At 39.2% G+C, this 26,595-nt stretch overlaps 1 long non-coding RNA gene across 1 annotated transcript; it reads left to right on the plus strand.

The window, feature by feature from the left end:
- The first annotated feature begins 8,212 nt into the window (after nucleotides 1–8,212).
- LOC121664972 lies at nucleotides 8,213–15,002 on the plus strand. Its single transcript, XR_006016181.1, has 3 exons — nucleotides 8,213–8,755; nucleotides 11,064–11,231; nucleotides 13,341–15,002. It is a non-coding gene; the product is annotated as an uncharacterized LOC121664972 (long non-coding RNA).
- Nucleotides 15,003–26,595: the final 11,593 nt, after the last annotated feature.

A 26,595-nucleotide genomic window follows, 5' to 3' on the forward strand; every position in this document is an offset into this window, starting at 1 on the left:
TATTCATTTCTAACTTGGTCATTACAGAAGGCAACTACTTTTCATAATCTTTCTCCAAAACAACAAAGACAGTTTATTCACTTACTGGTTTTTATTTTGGTTTTTATTACATCATAACAACCCTTTGTTTTTGTCCCACTGAGATTCTAAAGGAAGACAGCAAGACTGATCTTGTCAAGGTCTGAGTATTCAAAGTGCCAAATAAAATGACTCTAAGAAAAGTCCCTTCCCCAATTACTTTAACTCATGGAGGAATTTTCCATTACGGCTCTGAAGCTGATGCAATTTTTATGCATTATAAGGCCACACTCTATCAATTTATTGCCCCTCAAATGAGTGCATTAATATTGATGGCAGCTAAACACATTGCAAACATGTTCTGCCCATTAATGCCCTGGAATAGAGTCATTATCCCATTTCAGTCCCACTGCAATGGCGGGACTGATGGGTGTACAGAAGGATCTGAAATAAAAACTCAGAACTGAGTATATTCAGAGATCAGGGCTCATATCCACTAGAAGCAGTGAGATCTGCTAAAGGTTCACAGTCCATTACTTGTCCCTGATATCCTGAGATTCATAGCCGTAAAGAATAATTCACCCAAAATAAATTTGAGGACTGCTGTGGTGGTATTTATGGGTGTACACACTTCCTGACCTCAATGGACATATGCCATGAAGTACCAAATACCCATTATCCACGTATTCATGAGAGGAATGAAAGGGTATTCAAATGTGATTTCCCAGTACTCCAGTTTTCCTACTGAGCTCTGCAAATGCTTGCTAGGTGGCCACTAGCTTGAGAGGATGTAGTAATATCCTGATCCTCTTCAGAACAGCTGCCTATGAAGTGTCACACTTGCTGGGCTTCCATTTGGAGAAGAATAGGAGGCAATTTCTGGAAACATGAGAGGAAAATCTACTCCCTCTCCCTTCCTTTTTTTTTTTCCATCTTAGTGCCTCAGGTTAATAAAAAAAACGATAGTCCTGAATGCTACAGGGAAATAAAGAACGGTAATACCAGTGATTGCATGTAATTTCTAATACTGAAACATTTCATTCTGGAACTAAACACTGCCAGAGGAAAACACTTCTCTTCTTCCCTCTTCCTCTTGCCTGCAAAATTCAGATGTTATGTATGTGTGCTTATGTACCTATTTGTCTATATATACAAATTATCTAAGGGCACAAAATCTATGCTACATACATTTAATATATATATATATCTAGCCTGCAGTGGAGTTTCAAGAGTAAAAACTTCTTGAGCTCAAGGTTTTTTTTATACCACCAGAAAAAATCCTAAACTAATTTATTAAATAAATTAATTAAATAATGCACTTAAATTATTGCTTGTTTTCTTAATTAAAGGTGCTTTGTTTGGTTTTTTTTCCTCATAATTTTATTTGAAACCTTACTTTGAGAATTTTATTCCCAGGCTTCCTTCTTGGGGTTATAATTACAAGAAACTATAAATAAAAACATCCTGTTAAGTACATGAAATAAAAAGCTGAGAGAAAAAGAATAATAATAAAAAGAAAAGAGACTCTGAGCTTGAAGAATTAGACACTATTTGCAACTACTTCTGGAACAATGAACTACTTTGTGGTCATAAGAATGCCTCTAACCACCTGTTCATGTCAGGAAAATAACTACCTTCTTTTCCCTTTCTTCTTATTTTTATTGCCTTGTGATTAGGCTGCAGATATGTGCTGTAGCTAGACATGTCTTTGATAACGAGAGGGACAGAACTCAGGTGCGGAGTGCAGTGGCCAGTGACAGGGGACACAATCTCACCCACAAGTATCTGACAACAGTTTTGGAGAACTCAGACCATTTTGAAAACCTTAATGTGGATAATTTCACTACTAAAGTCCAATCCTTATAGTCTTGGGGTCCTGCATTTGCAGTCCCTGACTGGGTCAAATAAAAGCTACAGGTTTTACTCCATCAAATCTTGGATGTATTCTGACCCTGTTATTTGAGACACCTTTCCTCTATATGTGAGCACTTGGGGACAAGATGGATCCTCTTATATGCAGATATCATAATCTGAATTAGGATCATTCCTCAGGTCCCTATTCCTGTGGGACCTGAATTCCACCCCCCTTCACAGTGGACCACAATGCTCATTTGTCCCCTCAAGAATAATGATGAAGGCTGTTAGAACTGATACTTTTTGCTGTAGGAGGTGGGGACGTGGCCTGTAAATTTTGTAATTAGAGGGAAGCATTTAATATTTAATTAAGGTAGGAGTTGTTTGGGTTTGGGGTTTTGTTTTGCTTTATTTTTACTAGAAGGTGCCTTGTGTTTAACATAGGCAATTAACAGTTGAACTATCAAAAATAAAAAGAATCAGCTTTTCTCAGCTGCACTGCTAAGGCAAGAAAAGAATTTAACCCATTAACATTGTTGCATTGTGCCCATTAACTATGATTTTAATGTTGTCTTCCTCGCTTATCAGTACTGCTAATTATGAAACATCCTTGGTGGAGTGCCATCATGTGCTCAGCGCTGTAATCAAGCAATCAAGCCTGAACTGGGGAGGGATGTACTTGAGTTGGAAATATTAGTGAACAAGAGAATGGGATTTGGAGCCACCTATTCCCCCATTCTAAAGCTTTGGGTAGAACTTCCACCAGAGACCAACAAGGAACCATTGCAGGTGCCCTCATTAAGATCTCAAGTTAGCAAAGCAGTTAAGCATGTGATAGAGTCAACATGATTTAATAACTCAGTTGAAGTTAAGCGCCAACTCAGGGTCTAAATCAAGAAGGATATACTTTATGGTCTATTTCTTTGGAATATTGTAGTTTTGAACTGAAGAAGGGGAAGAGTTCAGGCTTCCCCTAAAGTCAATTGTGCTAAGCATATTATCCCAAGTCCTACCTTCCACCAAAACTACCAATAAAGGTAATTGAGGTGCTTTTTTATGCTACCAGAGCTCTGCAAAAATCATCACTTGTTTTGTTTTCATGTCAAAAGTCAAATACCGTGTTTAAAAAAGGAAGATAATTTTCCCTTTATTTAAAAATACGTCAGTTGCACAAAGTGATATTTTTACACCAGTATTTTTCTTTTCTTCAGCATAGGTTAAACTTCACTTTTATGCCAACTGATACTTTACAATTACTCCTAGTTACATCTCTCCTTCCTATACCGCACTTTCCCCATCAATTGAATGGAGGAGACTGATGTCAGTGTTCCTTGAAATACAGTCACAGTTTAACAGAGCTGCATGTTATAGAATAAGCAACATGACTTATATTAAATAAATAAATAAATAAGAATAAAGATAAATAAATAAATTAAACAGAAAAGCAATTCAGAATAGATTGATGGGGGGGAAAAAAGCCCTTAATTTAAATCTTAGTAAACTAGATGTTATTTATAAGTTTTTCCTTAGGCAATTTAATCACTTCTCAATAACAAAACTGATTATTTAGTCACAAACACTTCTGCTCACAGTCGTCACTTTTATTAGTAAGATCCAGTCTGATCTGATTAGAAAACAAACTTCAGGAATATCTCCTATTAGCTTCTATTCATCTCAGCAGCAATTTAAAGTACAGCTGATGGCTGACTAAAAAAAAAAAAAAAAAGGACTCAGAAACCCCAACAGCAAAACTCACAATAGAACATTCTACAAGCACTGGCACTAATATATGAGCCATTTATCTTTTACTCCCAGTTACTTAGAAAGGTAAAGATTTGTAGATGACAAAGCTGTCGATATTACATTAAAGCAAAAATAAACACAATGAGCAACCACCTGGAAAGGAAGAGAAATTTGTATGATGAAGGAGGCATGTACATCTTGCCTCAAGCTCTAAATGAAAATCCTATGTAAGGCAGCTTTATCATGGATGTGCTGACCAGTACATTTGAAAGCTGGTGCCTTTTTCATTTCCTTGCGAAAAATACTTTTTAAAACCAAGAAAATGGCCAGGGAAACAAAACTAAGGGTTTGTAGCAGGTGGAGTACCAAAAACATGGTCACAGTTCTTGGTGCTGTCTTACTGATGACGGCATTGCTTTCACCCTTGAGCATGTGCATTTTTGCCTGGAATCTTTATTTTCTCTTTTCTCTGCTGATTTCAGATGTAGGGGATTCCTGAGCACGATGAAGTTGTGTTAGCAGGTGGGCATCTTGTATACTGAGAACAAGGAGTAAGGGCAAGCAGACTTCATGGAGCAGACAATGTAAAAAAAAAGAAAACAAAAACGGGGAAGTTGGGAAGATAGAGAAAAGAAGGCATCACAACTTTCTCAAGGTTTCATGAGAAAAGCAGGTGCAGGATCTGTAGCCTCTCGCTGAAGGATTTTCTCTTTGTGTCTGTACTCCTACAAAAACATAAGACACTGAGCCACATCCACACCCGTTAATTAAATGTCTGACTTTTCTCTCAGATTCAGCAGTTTGCATGAAAGGCGCAGGAGGGCAGTGCCAGCTCCTCCCGATGAAAACACTTCCAGCCAGGATCTGGCAGTAAAGCAGCAAGGAGCAGAGCTCGCCACTCCTCCCAGACACAAATCCCGGCACTTGCAGCTCTTTGGGGTACAATGCTGCCTCTTGACCAACTGCTTGTACTGCTTTCATCCTCACTCTGGTACCCAATTATCACCTTGTTAGCCGCACACCTGCGGTGTCTTCACCCAGAGGTCACTAAACCTCGTGGGCCTGATTCTCCACTCAGTGCTCCAGCCCCAAATGGAGATCACTCCATCAAATCAACAGCTTTAGAGGAGCCTAAATAAAAGGGGAATGAGGTGATCTGCAACATTAACCCTTTTCCTCTCTGTTTTTCCCTCATATGCACCCTTCAGCCATCTGTCGCCACTGAGAAAGTGATTAGTTAATGGGAACATTTCTTCTAATCAGGGCTGGGCAATAGCAAAAGCAAGAACAAATGCAACTCTTAGGCTATTGTAGTGTTTCTCCAAATCCTTCTGGAGCTGTTACATCTCAGGAAGAGTAGTCAGGAAACTTGACTGATGTAGGAACAGAATCAGCAGTATGCTAAAAGTTTTGCATCTAAATAAGTCATTCATGATGGCTGCTTTGTGTTTTGGCCTCATCAAAATTCAGGCCTATTACAGCATGGGGAGAAAAGCTCTGGGAAGTGAAATGAGAGCTGGGAGAGACAAATGTAAATAGAAAATGTGTTTCTGAATTGTGCTACAGGGACTAGTATGAATATAAGCTACTGGTAAATGATGGTGTTTCACTTGAAGAAGGATATTGTCCGGTGGTGCTAATATAAAGAAATAAAGTTTCAAAGAATTATCACAGCATAATATTGACTCAAAAGCACTGTCTCCAAGACTGAAGCTAAAAGAAATCTCCTCAAGAGAGGTGTATATGTAGCTATGAAAAAATAACAATACCACCTACATTTCAGGACCAATATTGCACTAACTTTTCATCTCAGTAAATTCAGTGTTTGATGCAGCAAAGCCCCATACTTGGCTAAGAAGGACCAGGAGGAATATAATACGTTTTAAAATTTCTGTCACAGAGATGAGTTGAATTTAAGAAGAGACAGTGCAAATAATGCACATCTATAGGGAGGGCTAAACTAATGAGCATAAGCTAAGACTTTTTAACATGCAGGGGGTTGGTGTAATCCTTACATATACATTATTTTCACACTTACGAGCAAAAGAATGACTCTGAAAAATACGGTGGAAGAGAATTTATGAAGTATATTAGCGCTTGGGGAAAGCAGGCCATTCTCATAGTGTTTATATTTTGGCATACAGACCCCAACAGTGTTTCAGCATTTGGATGAACAATGCTAGTCTGTAACTTTCCACTCAAGCCTTCTGAGAGACCCTTGTGAGAAACAAAGGCTTTGGTGATCTGTCAAGAATGCTACTGCTTAACAATCAAAGCTTTGGATTTAACACTAATAGACTCAAATCTTGGCCATGTCTGCTTTCCTGAGGTCATTTTGTGAATGCCACACCATACTTTGTACTGGCCTGGAGAACATCCCAGAGGTTTCTCATTTCAGCAGTTCAGTGGAGTTGTGAATGTCCTTCCATTCAAGTAAGTAAAAGAGAAACTGAGGTAGGATTATTTGACAGTGGTTCAGTTCAAGCCTGTTTCACTGTTAAGATCTACTGAATCAGGAGAACTGGTATTAGCACCTACACATCAGTGTAGTGTCAATTAATTAGAAAGGAATCAAATGAGTGATGCATTCTGCTTAACTCTGAAGACCTCATGAACAATAAACAAGTGCCTATAGAAGTACTAATGGTGTATTTACTTTGGAAGCTGAGGGATTTTTGAGGCAGGTGAGACTCACAAAGACAAAGGACTAAAATGAGAAAGAAACAAGGGTAGACCAGTCTGAGAAGATAATTTATTTAGATATAAATATAGATATAGATATATATAAACTACTAACATCGTAGTTTGCTAATTTGAATTTTCCGTAATAGCATGTGCCTTGGACTGTTGTAGTAATACAGCTGCTTTTATGGGTAAATGGGATGACTGCAAACACCCTGTGTCTGTTCCCTGCTTCACTATGGAATTTGTTGTATGGTCAGTAGCAACCTGGTCCAACAGGTCTTGTCTAAGCAGTAAAGGTTAGATGCAGCCTTAAAGCTAGGAACCCACAGAATATCATGCCGTTTTCTCCAGAGGATTGGTGTAATAAAAATAGCAGTTTCTAATAGGTCTAGTCCACCACTGAGTCCTTTTTTTTTTTTAAATTATTTTTTTATTTTTATTTGGTCCAGGTTTACCACAAACAGAAGGCTGAGGCAGGAATTGTGATAAGACAGTGTCTCTCACAGATTTCTGCTGCCAGTATTGTTGTGTCTGATGCTAGTTTTTTCTCATTATATTCAGTGTATCTGAAACTAAGCTCCACTATGTGTAACTAGCCTATGGCAGGAAGCAGAGGAAATAGCCTTTTCAGGAAGCCAGAGAAAATTCATGTTAAAATATAAGCTGATGTTATTAAGCTGGTTGTTGGTGCAGTAGAAGTACTGAGGCTTGCTTGTTTAGACAGTTGGCTGTGGTCAAATTAAGCACGCTTGAAATTCAAATAGAACCACAACTTAAATAAAAGATGACAAAAAATTATATACCACGTTTACTTTTGTGCTAAGGAGAACTGTGACATTTCATTCTGAGTGGCTTCTTAGGCAATGTAAGACTGCGAAAAATTCTATTCATCTTTTGCTTGAAGTTAAGGATGTGTGAAGTTGAGGCTTTCTCTCAGAAGCTTCCTGTGATGTGGTAATGTAGGAAAATGTCTTTGCTACTGTGACCAACTCACCCATTTGTTATGTTGTTGCTCGCTGGATGCGCAGAGATTTCCAAACACTTCCCTGAGGGCGAGGCTAAAGCTAAAGTTCTCTTGTACCACATGTCCAGACAACTTCCATGTCACTACATTAATAAATAAATAAAAAAAGTGAGAGAGAGCAAAAAGGAAAAAAAATGAAAAAATGTGGCATAAACCAAAACCTCATGAACCATAACCTGCTTTTATTTGGTGGGGGGAAGAAAGCCATATTGTTTTCATAAAAAGAGTATCCCACTTTCATCCAGGCAAATGCAGTCAGTGAGTGATTCCATGCCACTTTTATTCAGAAATTCCCTCACTTTTACATCTTTTCCTTTTAGGTGCTGGAGGTGTTTTTCTAATTAGCTATAGCCATCATTGTTAGCAGCAATTCAGTATCTGAAATATACCCTGTGTTTTAACTGATGATTTTCATTTCAGGTTTGCCTTACAGATAGCTCTGAAAATAACTAAAATAGCTAATGGGTTTCTCTTTTTATGTATTTGTTGATGTGAGTGATACAACTGATAATTGCACACCAACTCACCTCACTTTAAGGTATGGTATGGCGAGTATAATGAAATTGCAAAACTTTCCCTTGCGTTTTCTTGTTGGTTTGTTGTTGGTTGGGGTTTTTAATTTTTTTTTTTTTTGGGGGGGGAGGATTCTTTTTACTATAGCAGAAAAATTAAAGACTGTCTTCATGCCATCATATGGTACTATCACTTGATATTAGAAAATACAACTCAAGGTACGGCTCAGAAGTCAGATGTGGTTTACTATACAGGCACCTGTTAACTGACAATGAGAGCTGACATTACTATAATGGAAATGCCCAGAGTATATTTATGGAACATTAATTCAGCCTATAATATTGCAGCAGTCAAAATCTATGGATGTAGATTCTATTTCAGACATTTTCCTTTTCTTCCTCGTAATCCACTTTTTTCTTTTTTATTGTGTGTATCAGAGATTTAAGAAGAGATTAGTTAAATGTCCCATTTGAACTATTTTCTTTGTCTTCACATACTCTGTCTTAATGAGACAGGGTGAGCATCTCAGTCTTTTGAGAAGAACCTGTTTAATGCAATAGGCTTCCTCTCTCTGGAGAGAGGAATAGGGCTGAGATAACACCGTATACACTGACAAAAGATTCCCATAAGTGGATGATGCTCACAGACTTTTCTCATTCCCTAGGGAGAGATTTGAATAATGCAAGGTTAAGGGGCTTGGCATATTACCTCAGGACAGCTGTTCTAGTCCTGCAGAACAACATGAAAAAACACAGAGGCAGCCTGGGATGGGAGGTGTTATCATACAAACAACGCTTGTCTCACTGCTGTAACAATGAGCACAAGGTGCAATGCTGGGACAGATGGATAGTGAGAAATCAGGAGGGAAAAGCAGAGATCATAAGCTGGAATTGAGAAAAGGCTAGACAAAAAGCAAAGGTATGTATCACTCACGACATTGAAATTGTGATCTTGAGTTCTGCTGATTTATTTATCCTCCTGACTGAAGCTGTGATGAAGTAAGGCCAGTCAGGGACAGAAGGAGGTGTCAGGAAGACACTGGCCACTTAAGGAATGAAGCAGTGCTTGAGGGTCTCAGTTGCGCCCTGTTTCAGAGGTACAGACAAAAGGTTGAACTTACAACAGGGAAACGCAGAAAGTGGGGAGTGGAGAGCCAGGAAAGAAGACACGACAGAAGGAACAGTCATTTTATCCAGGTGGGCCATAGGTGCTGACACACAGGTCATGGTAGTCATCACAGCTTGTCAGCCTCACATAACTAGATTTAGGCACTTTTAATACTACAGAGGTGATTATTTATAACATAATGGCTTTATTCAGGTACATTATGAGTATACTTTGATGGGGAGAGGTGTTTCTATGTCTCAACTGCCTTTTTGAAGCTTTTTTTTTCTGCCTTTACTCCTTATAACAGCTTACCCCTAACCACCATCTCTCTCTTTCACATGTTTTATGTAAGTCTTCCTGGGTCACTGCATGTCATTTGTTATTTTGTAAGTTTGTCCTTCTACACTCCTCGCTTTACCAGGTTGTTTTGAATTTTCACATCTTCCTCTTCACCTTTCTATCCTGAAAGTGCTGTGTGATCTCATAAAGAAAAAAATTGTCATCTTTATGCTTGATCATGTGAAATCTTCATGAATGCTTATCAATATGACATGTTTCTGTCATTGATCCATCATGCTGAAGCTGCACTTCTGTGTACTTTGCTGTCTTGCAGATATAACTATGTGTTAAGAAAACCATAATGCTGGAGGATGTTATTTTTGAATGAGTCTTTTTCCTGTACTACTTATTGATGTTGAAAAGATAAAAACAAAGGTATGACTGTCAGTCAACATAAGGTTGCAAAACTACTTTGCCTTAAAGCAGTTGAAGTTTTGACCCAATAACATGTTAATTTCATGGGAGTTTCAAGGCTTTTGCAAGGACCCTATTTCAGAAAATAAGGTCAGTATTCTGAAGTTAGTGACACTAATTTTTATCAGATAAGCCTGATGTCCCTCATCTGAGTCCACAGAGATTGACTGACTTATTCCAGTTTAAAAAACGGAAAATGGGAGAGCATGCTCTCCATCAAAAAATCTCCTTCCATAAAAACATTCAGAAGCCATCAGCTTATGTGATGTGAAAAGGAATTAAATGCAACAACAGCATGACATCAGCAGTGGAAAATTTTCAGACTTTAAATGTCATTCCTTTTAAACACAAGACTTGTTTGAGGTTTTTGTCTCCATTTCACAAGATAGAGTACAAAACATTGTGACATGCTTAATATTTCTTCCGCCAAGCCGTCCATTCTGATTTCATTCTCACCCTTTACAGAGTTGTTGATTTCAGCCTGCATTTGGCTGCCAAAAATGTGATTGCACACGCAGCACCAAGAACAAAGTGAAAATGAATTATGCATTGGGAAGGAAGTTACATTTGAGTCAAAAAACTTAAGACTTCAGCACCTCCAAATTACAATATAATTTATGAGTGAATACATTTAAAGAGATAGCAACGGACTGAAGCAAGAGAGGGTCAGCCATGTCGAGGCTTAATATAATTTACAGTAGCTTTCAATTATTTATTTTTAAGAAGCCACTGAGCACACTGGATCTTTCCAGTGGTAATGTCAAAATATGGATATTGGGAAAAAGACATGAATAATAGTGACAGGTTTTTATGCATGATAATGGTATATGGGGACATTTAAAATATGGATCACTCACCAGAGCAAAAAGCGCATGTCATTTACTCTGAGAATACACGACGGTATGCTTAGTGGTTCTTCTTCTGCACTACAAAAGTTTGCTGAACTTGATTTTTTTTATTCTTTCTTCTTCTCCCTTTCGATTTAAAACTTTTTGCTTTGAAACAATGGCTGGTGAGTTCAGATTGACTTCCCAGAAAGGAAAAAAAGAGCCAGGGCTCTTTACAGTGACTCAGGCAGAATGAAAGAAAGCCTTTTAAAACTTTCAGCTCATGCAGTCAACAGTGTTTTGCTTTTTATTTATCTGTTTCATAATACTATATTTAAAGGAAGTGTGCGGCTTTTGAAACCCTAGAATGAAGTCTGGAATATCTGTTTTCAATTCCTTGAAAGGTTTCTTTCATAGAAATAGGCAAGTTACTTCATCACTGAAGCCACAAAATGTTTTTGATTCTCAGAATCCTTATTTAATAGTTGCTTTAATACTATAAACATCAAAATCACTGAAACGTTGATTTTTACCTGCAGATATATACAAAATAAGGAGGTCTCATGGCTATTTACTTAGGATTCCAGCCTATGCCCAGACCCCAGAAACCAGGAAACGTATTGAGGTGCCTCCAGCCACCAATCCAGACAGAAACAGACCTTCCATAGCTTCTACATCATATCTTTCTGTCCCAGAAAGATCTTAAGGTAAGCATTTAGACAATTTTATTTAGTCACCTGAAATCTGGATAAATGTGTCCCACGTCTGTCTGTAGAGACCACTCTGCTCAGCATTTTCAGGTGGTGCTTTTTGGATCAGCCTTACACAGCAGATTCCAGGGGACAACAGAGTCTACAAGCTGGACTCGAGAGTAAAAATAAGCTCTTCTTCCTTGGGTTACCACTGGCATTTTGCCTCCATCCTATCCATATGGTTGCATTACTGTTTGGGGGCAACCTATTTGGCCTTGGAAGTGGCCCCCTAACCCTGGGCTCTGTGCTCCGACCACAGGTATATGGGGTAGTTATCTTTCTTATTAAGGCTGATCAGAAGTAGATAATCAGCACATTTTACAATAACAAAAGTGAGAGTTAATGAAGTATTTAATACATTGGAACTGGTATTTAGCGCTTCCTCCTTTTTTAGTTCATTGATTTCTATGCCTCTCTTTCACCATGTTTCTCTCCTTTTTCTGTTCTTTCTTACCAAGCTAGAAATGCACTGAAGAATATCTGATCGCACAGTGGAGATTCCCTCCTGAGGTGTGAGAGTTCTGGTCTCATGAATTAAACACTTTGAGTATTTAAAGAAAGATTTTTCAAAGGATGTGCTACAACTGCTGAACATTTACGGTAGAGTGCAAGCACTTGCAATTCCTTTCCATGTTGCTGCTTTACAGGAAAAATAAAAGCAGTGTGGTATGACCTGCTCTAGCTCCGAATTTAAGAAAAAAAAAAATCATAGTTTCCAGTCTAAGGTAAAGGAAAGGAGTCTTCAGCTGATGGCTGGACATTTGCATTGCAATAGAGAAGTGAATCTTTTAGAGTGCTTATGGTTCTCAGCAAACCACTCAGATTTTGGCATCTGAAGATCCCATTCTTATGTATCTCTCCCTAAACACTGCATAAAAACTCTACTTGCCTCGAAGCTATGGCATCTGGTGACGGCCATAAGAGTCACATTAATCCCACAGCTACCATTATTGCCAATGCTAAGAGTAGTCCTTATCTAATTAAGTGTAGACCTTGCCCCTGAGCTAGTGATCCTTTGGTTCTCTTACGCAAAGCAGAGAAATAGTTACTTGTAGGGTGCAATACACCTTATTCTTAACTAGAAATCTAAAATATGTCAGCTAATGAGACTGATTTTCTTCAAGTGTGTGGGGTTTTGACTTTTGTGGTTCTGGTTTTTTTTAAATAGATCATAAAAGCAATGTTAAAACTAGCTGAGGACTAAACATAAAAGGCACAGGCACCTAAAATTACCTGAGGTGCATCTTCTTTGTTTCTCTATTTGAACTTAACTCTTTCTCAGAAGTGGACTGTGCTTATCTTAAATAGAGAGGTACAAGCAGGCATTTTTTCATTTACTACTTTAGGAGAGCATTGACCTTTGTACTTTGAGAGTAAGTTTGGGGGGGCTTTAGGGAGTATATTTCTCTTTTGTTTTGGTTGGTTGGTTTGTTGGGGGGTTTTTTTGTTTGTTTGTTTTTCTATTTTTCCTTTTTTTTTCTTTTCCTTTTCGCCTATGTTTTTCCTTTTCTTTTTTTTTTTTTATTTGTTTTTTTCTCTAGGTTTTTTTTTTTTTGGCTTTCAGTGTCCTGTCAGCTGCCATGCTGGTAGAGACAAGAAAAAACTAGAATTGTAGAGATATTTGGTGATTGAATTCTCAACTGTTCATGCAAACTCCTCTCATATGCAAGGACAGCATGATTTAATTCTTTTATCAAGTTAGCATAACTGGTTCATACTATCATCAACAGATCAGAATGGACCACATGACAAAGTGTATCTGTGTGTGAGATAAAATCACCACTTTTCCATTAGTCATAGTAGAGAATATTTAAAGACATTGTGAACTAAGGAGGAAATAACTTACTAAGCAATGCATCTTCTGAAATTCCTTATTGATTTTCTGGTATGATCTTGTCTGATACCACAATAATACAAGAGAAAATGAGAATTATCTGATCTTTGGTTTATCAATAGATCTCATTTCTTAGGAGAGAAAGTGTCACAAACCTACGTCAAATCCTATATCTAAGTAGCTTCTTAACTGTTCATTCTGCACTGACTTTGTCTTATTTGTCTTTCCAGGTAGTGAAGATCACTGTGTCTTTTTATTGGTCATGAAATACAAACTGTGGTGGAGGGCAGGAGTGGATTTTTTGGTTTGGATTTTCACAGGGAGTGAGCATTGTGAAGGAAGGTGAAATAGCATCATTCAGATGCTGTTCAAGAACACCACTTAAGAAAGGCAGGAACAAACGAGGCACATGTGTCCTCAGACAAGTTTTGCATACTGGGTAAGGGATTTCAATACTGCCTTTGTGGCTGTCCTCACAAGCCCATGGAAAAGTGAGAAAGCCTGAAAAATGGGAAATTAACAGCCAGCCACCTCTCACCTAGTCCCAGCCTTTATCTTAGCCCCATTTCATGATAGCAGAAAGAATAAAAATACCCTCAAGCCAGAAGAGAACTGTTCCTCACTTTCTACCATGAGCCATGTAGGGACAAACAATGGGCATAAAGTTGAGAACTGCACAGATTGATAGAAGAATGAAGGATAAATAAACCCCTTTTCTGCTTTCAATTCATTACACTGTTGTTCCCTTTGTGGAAAGGGAGTTAACTGGCACCAAGCTGTTTATCTTCTTCAAACACAGATGAACTATAACCAGTGTCATTCATCACTCAGTCCAGGGGTGCTGCACCAGTGAAAAGATTGGCCTAGTAAGGATTGGCCTAGTAAGGACTGTCCAGTCTAGTTTCTTATAAGGCAAGACATTTAAATGCTACTGCTTAAAAATGCTTGATTTGCTGAGGTTTGCAACAACAGTCCATCATGAACAACATCTACTCAGAAACCCCAGAAAGCAAGGCTGTCTTTTACCAATAGCTGACCTTATGAAGCAAGATTCCTAACATGAGTCCTTTGAGCCAAAACCTCACAGACAAAGGGCTTTCCTGATGATCTTCAATCTACATTTGGAGTTGCCAGTCCATGCCTTGCAAACTTCCACATTTTCTTCACAAATCATGCAAAACTCTTAAGGTTTAATGGTCTCTCACACTGTCTTTCCTCAGGTGATTCTACCCTTCAGGAAGATTTATGCATACCTGTCAAAAGCTGCTAGATTTCTATCTCTCTTTCTTTCTACCTCTCTCTCTTCTCTTTCTGCCCCTGAAGTTTCAGAGCTGGTTGTCACTCTTTAACAGTTTATTTTCCATAAATACACAGTGAGCATCTCACCCTTTCCTCAACACTGGAGCACATTCTGCTTTCATATGCAAATCCTCTCAGTCAACAATGTAGCAGGAATATGTTTAAACAAGAATAGAGATAGCTAATCAATGTACTTCCCTAAGATTACTTATTCCTGGGTTGCTGAGTCTGCCTTTGCTTGGTCCTTGCTCGGGTACAACTCCTGCGAATGTCTAGGGAAGTTTAGTTTGTGAAACAACTGAGAGAGATGTGAGTGAGAGTATTAAAATAGGATTTTATATTAGTCTATTATTATATCAGAGATAACACTGGAGTGGACTCCTGAGGATATAAATACACTGCAGGCTTCTTACTGACATCCTTCTGTTACCATTGTGTATTTTTCCCAAATCAGGTGCATTTTATGACTTGGTCTGTAAATCTGGGCAGCCCCACAGCATTATATAGTGTCACGGGTTAGCAAGTGTAGTCCCGGAAGTGATGGTCTTGCAAAGGGGCGCTTACAGCTCCTCTATGACCTGATAGAACCTATCAGCTGGCCAGTTTGAATATGGACAATTTTTTAAGCCACTTAAAATTTTGACCGCCTCTGTGGTCCACATTTAAGAATGGACAAACCCCAGGAAGCTCTCTGTCTCGTTTCTGGTGCTGGGACATGTAGCTGCAGGGTCCGTACAGGGCCTGCAGGGCCCAGGCCAGGCCCTGCTCGGGCCGGGCCAGCCACGGCCATCCTGGAGCTGTGCTGCCTTGTCCCACCCACGGTCCCCCACCCCCAGCCCTGCTACATGCAGACGGGCCGCTCCCCCTCTCCAGTGTGGATGAAGATGAAGATTCAGCTGAAGCTGCACCACTGCCTGGCAAAGATCATGTGACCAACAGCAATAAGCGAAATTCCAGCTGCAAGACCCGGATGAGATTAACCCTTTTAGTGCTGTGAAGAGCTGAAAACCTGAGGGAGGAGAAAGAGGAGATGCTTAAAGCTGATATTCTGTTGTAAAGCTATGGTGGTGATAGACTCTGACATATCAGAGTACCTGTTGTAATTTCATGAAGGCATGGGGGGTGGAGCGTCCAAACTGTACTTGTGAGCAAAAGTACCTGTGCTGGTATAAGCAAATGCTGAAGCAGCTGTGATTTGATGAGAAGTTTGAACAAGGAGAGATGAGGACTCTTGCTCCAATTGGAAGGAGAAGAAGGACCTCTGTTCCTAGAGATACTCCCAGAGATAGTCCTAGAGATGAAGATGTTTTTTCTCCCAGGAAAGGAAGAGGGCCTCTATTCTCAGAGATGGAAATGCTCGCAGAGATGGGTGAAGAGAACTTTTGTTGCTGAAGAGCTCAACCTTAAAATGGTACCCCATTAGCTCAAGATTGCACCCTCAAAAGCAGTTGTGGGAAAAGCTGCAAGTTCTCTGCTTGCATCATCCCACATGATGCGAGCAGAGAACCAACCTGGGCGGCTGTCTTGTGATACTGAAGCGAGTAGAGAACCAACCCGGGCGGCTGTCTCGTTGTGATAATATCTCCATAGCATGAGCAAGAGAGACTCCTCTCCCTAAGTGAACTGAACAAGGTTATTATGGAAGTGGTAAACAGACTGAACATCTCAAGGGTTGTCTTTTTGCATTGTCAGTGGGAGAAGGGAGAAAGGTGGGGGGAGGAGAAGTGTTCTGAAGGTGGTGGTATGATTTTATTTTATTTTTTTTCCTTCTTTTAGGTCTATTAATAAACTTCTTTATATTCTTTCAAGTTTTGTGCCTGCTTTGCTTTTCTCCTAATTCTTATCTCACAGAAGGTAAACACTAATGAGTATTTTGGTCCAAACCACTACATACAGATATTCCAGGAGAGCACAAACTGATGGGCATCTGTAGGGGGCTGACCCTGGCTGGGTGCCAGGCACCAACCACAGCCACTCTCTCACTCCCCTCTGCAACTGGACAGGGGAGAGAAAATACAACACAAGGTTCATGAATTGAGGACAGGGAGAAGTCAGTCACCCATTACCATCGCGGGCAAAACTGACTCAGCTTGGGGATATTAACTGGGTTTATTACCAACAAAAACAGAGCAGGATAATGAGATGTAAAAACACCTTCCCAAACTCCTCCCTCTTTTCCAGGCTCTACTTCTTCCCCCTCCACAGTGTAGGGAGGTGGGAATGGGAGTTATGGTCAGTCCATCACACATTGTTCCTGCTGGTGCTCAAGGAGAGGATTCAGAATCCTTCCCCTGCTCCAGTGTGAGGTCCTTCCTGTGGGAGACAGTCCTGCATGAATTGCTCCAAAGTGGGTCATTCTTTCACAGGGTGCAGTCCTCCAGGAACAGGTTGCTCCAGTGGAAAACCACACAGGATCACAAGTCCTACAAAAACCTTCTCCAGCCTGGGCTCCTCTCTCCACAGGTCTGCAGGTCCCTGCCAGAAGCCTGCTTCAGGATGGGTTTCCTATGGGTTAAAATCCCTCCTTTGGGCATCCCCCTGCTCCAACCTGCGCTCCTCCAGGGGTTCCAGGTGGATCTCTGCTCCCCTGTGCCCTCCCTGGGCTGCAGGGGCACAGCTGCCTCACCATGGGCTGTTCCAGGGGCTGCAGGGGAATCTGAGCTCCAGAGCCTGGAGCAGCTCCTGCCCCTCCTTCTGCACTGCCCTGGGTGTCTGCAGGGCTGCTCCTCTCACACATGTGCTCATTCTGCTCTTCTCTGACCAGAAATACCTCTACATAATGTGTTTTTCCCTTCTTAATATGTTATCAGAAAGCCATGGCCATCACTCTTGACGGGCTCAGCCTTGGCCAGCAGTGGGTCTGCCTTGGGTCCAGCTCACATTGGCTCTGCCAGATGTGGAGGAAGCTGCCAGCATCTTCTCAGAGATGCCATCCCTGCAGCCTCTCCACTACCAAAACCTGATCACACAAACACAGTACAGGATCTCAGGTCTCTTTTCCTTTAGCTCCATTTAATTAGTTAAATTAAAATATTTACATTTTACATTATAATTACATTATATTGCCTTTCTCCATACTCGTACATGTTTAGAGGGGATTCTGATAACTCTAGGTTAGCCATTTATTTCTTAGATCTGCAGATATGTGTTCAGAAATTCAAACATTCATTATTAAATATTGGGATATAAAATCCTCTTTTCCAGCTATAAAATCTTTACAGGTTTGAAACTGTTTTATTGTGGCAAAAGAATTTCTTATGATTTTGATTACCTAACGACCATTGAACAGGTATTTAATGAGTGTTTAGTATCTTCAGCCTGTCCCATTTGATCAGAAAAGCATGTTTCTAACGTTTATGCCAAGTATGTCAAAGGACTAGATTCTGTCTTTTTCCCAAAAATGTTGGACTGCAAGAAAAGAGATGAGAAATACCTATTGCTTCATTGCTTTTCCACTTACTGACAGACTAGGATTCTTCCCACTAAGATATTTTAAATCCTGCTTTAAATATTCAAACTGAGGGTGAAAAGATTATCCAACAGTGTTAATGTCAAATTTACTTTGCATGAAGTGCACTAGAAAGGAAAACTCGCCTTAACAAGGATCAATATTACCTGCTAAAAGACTTGCACTAAACTACATTGATTGATTTAAAAGACTTTGAGAAAATATGCACATGTTCCAGAGTATCTTTTTTTTAAGGTATTGTGAGATTTCATGGCTATTCCTCGAGAAACATTGTATCAGGAGCATCATGATCCCTTGCCTATACTAGCCCAAGCCAGATCTGCAGCTGCTGTTCAATAGAGGCTTCCTGGGGACAATGGGATATGTCCAGGGTTAAATCATGATCCTGAAATTCTCCTTATTTATTGGCAAACATGATTACCTCATAAAATTCAGAGGCTCAAAAAGCACTCAGGAGTGACAAGTGAATTTTGCATGGACAGTCAAAACAAAAGCTTTTCCCAAGCAAGCAAGCAATTTTCCCATCTACCATCGATCATGACAGAGCCCTTGTGTGTCCTTAAGGATTCAGACATGGTTTCCCATGACTGTTAATGTTTCCAATTAAAGCAATCCTCTTGTTATCAGTGGGGATGTTGGGCAAGTAGCAGTTTCCCAGTATGAATAAGCAGTGCACAGCTGGCTCTACATCTCCTCAGTATGCAACAAAATAGAAGACAAAACCTGTGGATGTGAAGACCCTGCGCCCTGCTAATTCCAGCAATAAACACAGAAATTTTACAGTGACATGCTGAATGGATTTTTCATCCCTGCATTTGTGCTAAGAGACTGAGTTGGACTCAGTTCAGGTAGCAGACCTGTTTTAGTGAAGCAGTGCTTTGGGGCTTATATTAAAGGGCAAAATAAAACATAATGCTTCCCTATCTCCAGCTTCAGAAGCGACACTTGCTGTGTTTTTCAACCTCCTTTTGAGGTTTGTATTGGCAGAACATCAGTCACTTTATTTCTACAACACCACTCTTCATAGCTCTAAAAGTGTTTCATATAAGCCACTAACATCCCAATTTTGAGCACCAGCAGACAAATTATGTGTTCAGAAAACATGCCTCAGTTCTTTGTTTCAAAACCTAGTTGATCTAGTTTATTTTAAAGTGGGGTGGGTTTGGTTTTTTGTTTTATTTGTTTGCTTTTTTAATCACTCCTTGTAAGTTGCATGGTTAATTTACAAATAATGTTCATGCAACATCAAATGGTTATGATACACACATATGTGTTATTTTGTTCTCTTGCTATCCCTCAAAAAATATGATAAATATGAATATTTTTACTATGCAATCATACTCGGAATCCAATGTTTAGGTATTAAAATCAAGAGCTGAACACACTGAATGTGAGATACAGCATCTTCTTGATTTTGCTTTGCACTGTTTTCCTAGAAACCTGCTTGCACAATGCTCTTATTTAAATAAGTGGTGTAACTGATGAATTTAGGTACTATTCAGTATAAATTATCTCTAAATTCTAAAAGAAAATCGTGCTGACATTTTTTTTCCCCCCCCAGAGACGATTTGTATTTCAATTGTGAAAACTCTGGCAGAAGTCAGTGGTTTCATATTCAAATCAAGGCACTCATCTTGGCATATTTTTCTAACCTTGGGTCTGTCATGGTCTCCCATACAATTAGAAGAGAAAGTATGTGTCTTAAAAATGTGGTTCAGAGGAACTAAGTGCCAGTGACTATATAGAAAACTTATGTATCTCCATGGGACTCTTTGAGAGAGGATAAAATCTCCTTTCCAGTAAAGGAGGGGGGTCAGAACATTTCCTGTAGAAATGGGGGAAAGAATCATCAAAAACCTCCACTGGACTGGGTTTGAGCTGTGTTTGAGCTTCCACGTTCCAAGTAGGCTTCATTACCTCTTGCCTGAACAGAAAGGTTTCTCTAGCCTCTGTGCTGCAGTTAGATTATTTAATCTACCAGAAAAGCATATATATCATGTTGGACTAAAACACCAATGTGAAAGAGTGAGTTAATCTTATGCAGTTATCTTCCTGGATTTTAGAGGCTCTTTTTAGTTATGTTTACATGTATTATCTAGGAGAGAGTATCTCTTAGTAGTGGTTGCAATTAAATTCTGTTTGATTATTCTGCCTCTGGTTTACACATTTTATGTTGCTTTACTGCACAGTGACCCAGATTTAGCAGCAGTGATGGAACATATACTGGCCTCTGGCTGTTCCATAGCATGGTTGGTAAAGCACACTTTTGGAAGTGAAAAGCCTCCATCACCCACATCTGCAGAGCTGAAAACAACAGTTTTAGCATATCCTGGGACAATGTAGGATCTGTGGGCCACAGAGTCATAGCTTTGAACAAATGCCAAAGATTATTCCTTGGCAGGAGAGCTGCATGTGACAGACCTTGGAGACTGGGGAGTCAAAGCCAGCACAGTGGGGTGGTAAATACATCTGAAGTGACTGGCTACAGTGTCATGCCTTGACCACAGGGCCAACAACAATTCCTCATGCCTTTGATGTAGACAGTTGTGATAAGCTACCAGGAGTTCATTTTTTGGTGTGCTATCTTGACTGCCTTTCTTCTATCAATATATTACCAACTTGAATTATTTCAAAAGGGATTTTCTGTTCCGTTCAACAAACTAACTTAAAAAGAGAAAAGATCCATTGAAGGCAGAAAATGAGTAAGTGTAGCATAGAAAGAGTAGTTTGTCACAGCAGATATATCTCTATTTGCACTTCTGCTATTATTAACATGTGCACTAAGAAACATGAAACAAACCTTAAAGCCATTTTTTTTGCAGAGCCTAAAGCTGATTAAATCAAATGCAGATGTGGAATTGGTGCAAAACAGATGCTGAAAAGCCATGTCAATATCCTAAAGGAATCCATTCCCTATCAGAAGGAAACTTAATTTCTACTATAAAGAATTTGATTATGTATTGTTATACCAAATGTGATTAATGTTTTGTGGTGATTAATCAACTGCAAAATATATAATTATGCCATCTGTATTTTTCCAGCTTCTTGTCACTTAAGAATTCCACTGGGGAGTGGGAGGTGGGATAATGAGTACTGGTGGCATTTAGAGTGCTTAAAACTGCACTCAGAAAGCTTGAGGAATCCAGTAACAAAAAGAACTGGCATTTATTCTAACAGCAAAACCTCTAAGCATATTAAGTAAGAACCCAGAAGACCCATTGGCTTGATAGCTACTTATGTGGAAGACCCAGTTATGGAGTTCAAACAGCCTGGGACCCATGAGGGCTTGCTCCAATTCAAAGGTAACCTATTAAGACCCCAGGAGAGTATTCAGAATTTGACTTTTGGACCACCTCCTGCTGTCTGATTTATGAAACAGACCTGACACTGACGCAAGGATCATCGACTGTCTTCTGGTTGCATGCAAAGTGAGGAATATTTGCAGTGACAGTTGAGAGCAAAGAATAACACTAACTACTTACATATATTTTATTTTTCTCCCCCCTAGGGAAAGCAATTGTTTAGGTTCAGATCTGAGGTAAGACACTTGGCCCACAAAATCATCTATCAAACTGACGAGATGTCTTTTCAAAATGTCATGCAGAATTAAGGTAAAAAGTAAAAGAGGTAAAAATAAAGGTTCCTTAGGGAAGTTGGTCCCAACCACACTACAGATGAATGATCTGTATCAGTCTTTTATCTATTCTCAAATTAAAATACATCATTTGGGAGATAGATCCTTCATCTGCTTGGTGCTTGAAGAGGGAAGAAAATGTGAAGACTGAATCCAGAGTCTTAATAACTCCCACATGCTTGTAAGAAAAGCATTCTGGTAACTTTTTTTTTTTTTTTTTCTTCTTTGGTTCACTTGTTTTCTTTCTTTTCTTGGATTAATATAAAGACTATGTAAAACATGGTCTAACAGTGATTCTCCTTTTTATCTATCTCATTTGACATTGTTGAAAATTAACATACTGAAACCTGCTGAAATTCAACAGAGCAAACACAGGTCCTGCACCCAGAGAGGAATAACCCCAGGCACCAGCACAGGTTGGGGGTGACCTGCTGGAAAGCAGCTCTGCAGAGCAGAATCTGAGGGTCCTGGTGGACATCCAGCTGTCCATAATCAACAGTCTGTTCTTGTGGCCAATCCTGGGGTACATTGGGAAGAGAATTGACAGTGAGGGGATCCTGCCCCTCTGTTCTGCCCTGTGACGTATATCTGTAGGACTGTGTCCAGCTCTGGGCTCCTCAGTACAGGAGGGACATGGAGATCCTGGAATGAGTCTAGTAGCTCTCCAGCTACAAAGTTAATCAAGAGACTCTTTTGAGGATCATCTCTCCTATGAGAAAAGTCTGAAGGGATTAGCTCTGTTCAGACTTGAGAAAATACCACTGGCAGGGGACCTCTTCAATGTGTACAAATATCTAAGGGTGGGAAGGGGGGTCCAAAAGGAAGGACCAGGCTCTGCTCAGTAATGCAAATCCATAGGAGAAGAAGCAAAGGGAAGAAACTGATACACAGGAAGTTCTACCTGAATATGAGGAAGAATTTCTTTACTGTAAAGGGATGGTGCTGGAACAGATTGTCCAGAGACATGGTGGAGTCTCCCTCACTGGAGACATTCCAGAGCCCCCTGGAAACAATCCTGTGCTATGTACTGTGGTATGACCCTGCTTGAAACAGGGAGGTGGGACCAGAGGAGTCCTTGTGGTCCCTTCCAACCTGACCCATTCTGTGGTTCTGTGATCTCCAAAGAAAGTGAAGATGGATGCATGCCCCTATATGTACTTTAATCACGATCATGGTGTAGTTTTGAATAGAAGATTCATGGGATCAGGTGGAAACTAAATGTTAAAAGCTTGAAACTGTGACCCAGTTAGTGCTTTTATTTTGCAGTACTTGAGACAAAAGACAGGGTTTAATAAGCTTCACAAATAGACAGGAGTTTACTTAAAAGTCTAAAAGAGGAGCAATACACTTTCACATACACAGGCATTCACTGACATTTTAGACACCCATCACAGCTGCTAAAGTTCAGCTGCAACTCCAGAAGACCATGGACATCTCAGAAATACTGTGTCATATTTGCCAGTTCCTTTGTGGATAACTTGGATATCAGGGATATCTGGCACTGCAGGATTGTTTAGGTATGTAGCCCACCTTACGTCTTTCAGTATGTGGATCTATCTGTCAGCCTCTGAATTCTCCCTGTGAAAAGCCACATTTGTGTTCTTTCTTGTGTTCTGTCTCTCCTTTGCCTTTTTAATTTGTAATGTATTTATACAAGGTCCATTCCTCCTGATCTTTTAAGGGATTGGTCTTGATTCGGTCAGTCCCCTTGCAACCCCATTAATAAAAAGGCATAGTGATGTTACTAGAGTCAGTCTCTAGCAAAACTCGTGAATCAGGGAGAGGTACAGGCTCATAAAAAAAAAAAAAAAAGATTCTGCTTACATGAACACATGCTTTGGTAATGAGCAATAACAGGGGAAAAAATAAACTACAATAAAAGGTGCATGACAGTTTGAGTTTGGGTGATATATACTTGGTTTTAAAGTTGCCTCAATGTGTCAGTGTCTTATTCATGGCTGGCAGCTAGTGTGGATGCAGCAGAAGTAGCATAATGGTTTGAAATATCATTGTGATTATGTTTTAAGGTCAAGTACCTTTTTAACATCCTTTCTGGCTAAAAAAAAAAGGAAAGAAAGAAAAGAAAAAAAAAGAGAAAAGAATAACACAGGAAAAAAGAGAAGGGAGATGGCAAGAAACAGAAAATAGAGAAAATCCACTTCGAGAACAGAAACTGATAATGAAAAGACAAAAATATTTGGAATCATAGTACTCTGTATAATGTGAGATCACTGGGTAGACAGTGGCCCATTTTGTGTCCACTCCTGTCATTTCCTCCCGTCTATGAGTCCTTGCAATTGCAGAACATTCTGAGCATCAGCAGAAGCAGCTGCTGTCACCATGTCACCATCACCACTTACTTTACAGGAAGTAAGTACTTCCTGAAGTACTTACAACTTGCTAGTTACAACTATTGTTCTTAAGTTGTTGATACAGTTTGGATGAAACATATTAATTACAAGTGTGTGAGTGAGTGAAGTATTAAAGAGTACATGTGTAGAATGACCAGATTAAGTAATGTGATTTAACATAAGAACAGTAACTCTACATTAGGAAAGTAGTTACTGGAGTCTCCCTTTATGATCAAAGAAAATAAACACCACAAAAGGATGATTCAGACCATTGGTGATTTTGCCTGGAATTTGCACTCTGATTGTCACATTAATAAAAACAAGGAACAATTGCATTGATTTCAGTGGTGATGAGATTTTTAATTTACTGGTGGTGGTGAGAAGGCAAATTGGTTCCAGCATGCTCCCCTCTTCCAACCATTCTTTCAAAGTGAAATGCTCAAATTCTAAAGAATGGACAAAGCTCTGGAAATCATACTGCAGGGAAGCCATCTACACTCTTTTGTGGCTGGAAATGAAGGGGAAAAAAATGCCTGATGACCCAAAAGGTCATTCCCATCGCTAATTTTTGTGATTTCCTGCCAATTCTTCTCCCTAAGTCTTGATTAAATATTCAGAAAAATCATTACTTATACATAAAGCTATTCATTTAAAGGTGCTTCAAATAAACCAGACTACAAACACTTTGTTAAAGGAAGGCAACATTCAAAAGATACCATATCTTTGAGTCCCAATTAGGCCAGATCATTATGGAAATATATTGCAATTAGGTTTGCATCCACTGGATGGAACTTGTTGCCAGATAACAGGAACCTCTCAATTTTTTTTTTTCTTTTTTTCTATCATGATTATTATCACAGTATGAGACCATTATTTCAGATAGAATATAGCCAAACGTTATTGAATTCCGAAAAAAAACCCAAACCGAAACAAACTAAAAAGTCAATTTACCTAATTAAAAACTGTATTCAAACTTATCATTACAAAGAAAAACAAATATAAAAACTATTGGATAGTTTTTATAGGGGATACTCTTCTTTTAAATGGATACATATACACATCAGCAGTATTAACTCCAAGAGTACTGTTGGAAGTGGATTTACTTCTCTCAAGCACATTGTACTAAGGATCTAAGAGGTCACCTTATTCTGACCCAAAGACTATCTAAAGAATGATCCACTGTGAGTTTTCTTTATCTTCTTCAGTGACAGATTCAAATTATTTCTTCAATCCTCAATTGCATCTGGTCTATCTCCAGTTAGGAGCTACATATGAGCTCTCAAACTCTCATTCCAGGATAAAATTACTGTCCTGGATCTCATGTTTACAACTCTTATGACCCTCCTTTGATTTCTACTACATCCAGCTCTTGACCTGTTCACAATTTCACAGCTTTCAACATAAGAAGCTGCTGCTTTAATTGAACCAATTTTCTAAATTGCACAATTGCCAGCACTGGATGCATTTCAAGATCAAGAACACTATTTCCATGTAGTTAACTTCTCAGTCCCTTTGTTTTGCTTCCACCATGATTCCTATGTTCCTTTTCCCTCTCCAGCCTGCATGTACAGTTGTGGGTTAGAGAAATCATATATTGGCCTAATTGTCTCTTTGAAATCTAATTGTCTCTCAGGGATCCCACCCGGAGCTTGACTATGACCGTCTTAACCAGGCTTTTTATTTTGGCAAGAATTCTGCCTCCTGCATTTGCTGAGCACTAGTTTCCACCACATGTTTTTTAAGAGGAAACTCAATAGACTGTGAATTAGTTTCGGATTTCCTGTGAACTGGAATGAGACATGTACAAAAATATTCTTAAACTGTCTTTTTTTTTAAGATCTTGTAGTAGATTCTGATAAAACAATGAGAGCAAGTAAAATTTTGAAGAGCATAACAACTGGAGTGACATATGACATGGCTTGTGAGAGAACTACCCACTGATGATATAATTACAGAAAAGATGCTACCCTTTGCACATACTGGGTTCAAATTAAGTTCATAAACAATCCCCTTCCTAAAGAAAAAGGACAAGTGAACTGATTCTCCCTGGCTTACAGCAGTGCAAATAGAGATTCAATTCAAAGAGATGGCATAATGAGAGATATAGTCTAAGTGTGAATACATTTTCAGGAGGGAAATTTACCCTGAACTGTAATACACAGAACCTTGGTGTGTTGATGGTGGTTTACTTTACCACAGATCCTAGATGTTCTCATCCAGCTTGGCATCATAATGTGCAGGAGGTGGATTAACACATGAGAGAGAATTTCATCATGGAAGATGCTTTAGTCACGGGTTGCAGTACTAAAGCCCCAAACTGATATTTGGCTCTCATTGTCTTCCTTTCATTTTCTTTTCATTTTTCCTTTTTTTTTCCTTTTTTTTTTTTTAACTTGTCTATTTACTTTACTTACCCTGTGTATTTTATGAGTGTTGCTATCATATAACTACACTAGAAGGCTGAGGATTGAGAAGTAAAATCGTGAGTTATGTCTTTGGGGGAAAGGTACCTTTGTGTTAAAAAAACACCCACAGAAAATTGTCATAAAATAGTACACAGGACATTTTAAATAATTTATTAATAAATAATGCCTTCCTGCTGGCAATTCCTTCAGCAACAGAGTATAAAATCTATCTTTAGTGATACCTTAAAAAATATCAGCAATTTGTAAACATAAAATTCTCTGTGTCAGTTCTTACCATTTATCTTAAAAAACAAAAGACAATACATA

Source organism: Corvus kubaryi, unplaced genomic scaffold (genome assembly GCF_017639235.1).
Source record: "Corvus kubaryi isolate FWS band 111438036 unplaced genomic scaffold, C.kubaryi_AGA036_p1.0 37308, whole genome shotgun sequence".
NCBI lineage: Eukaryota > Metazoa > Chordata > Aves > Passeriformes > Corvidae > Corvus > Corvus kubaryi.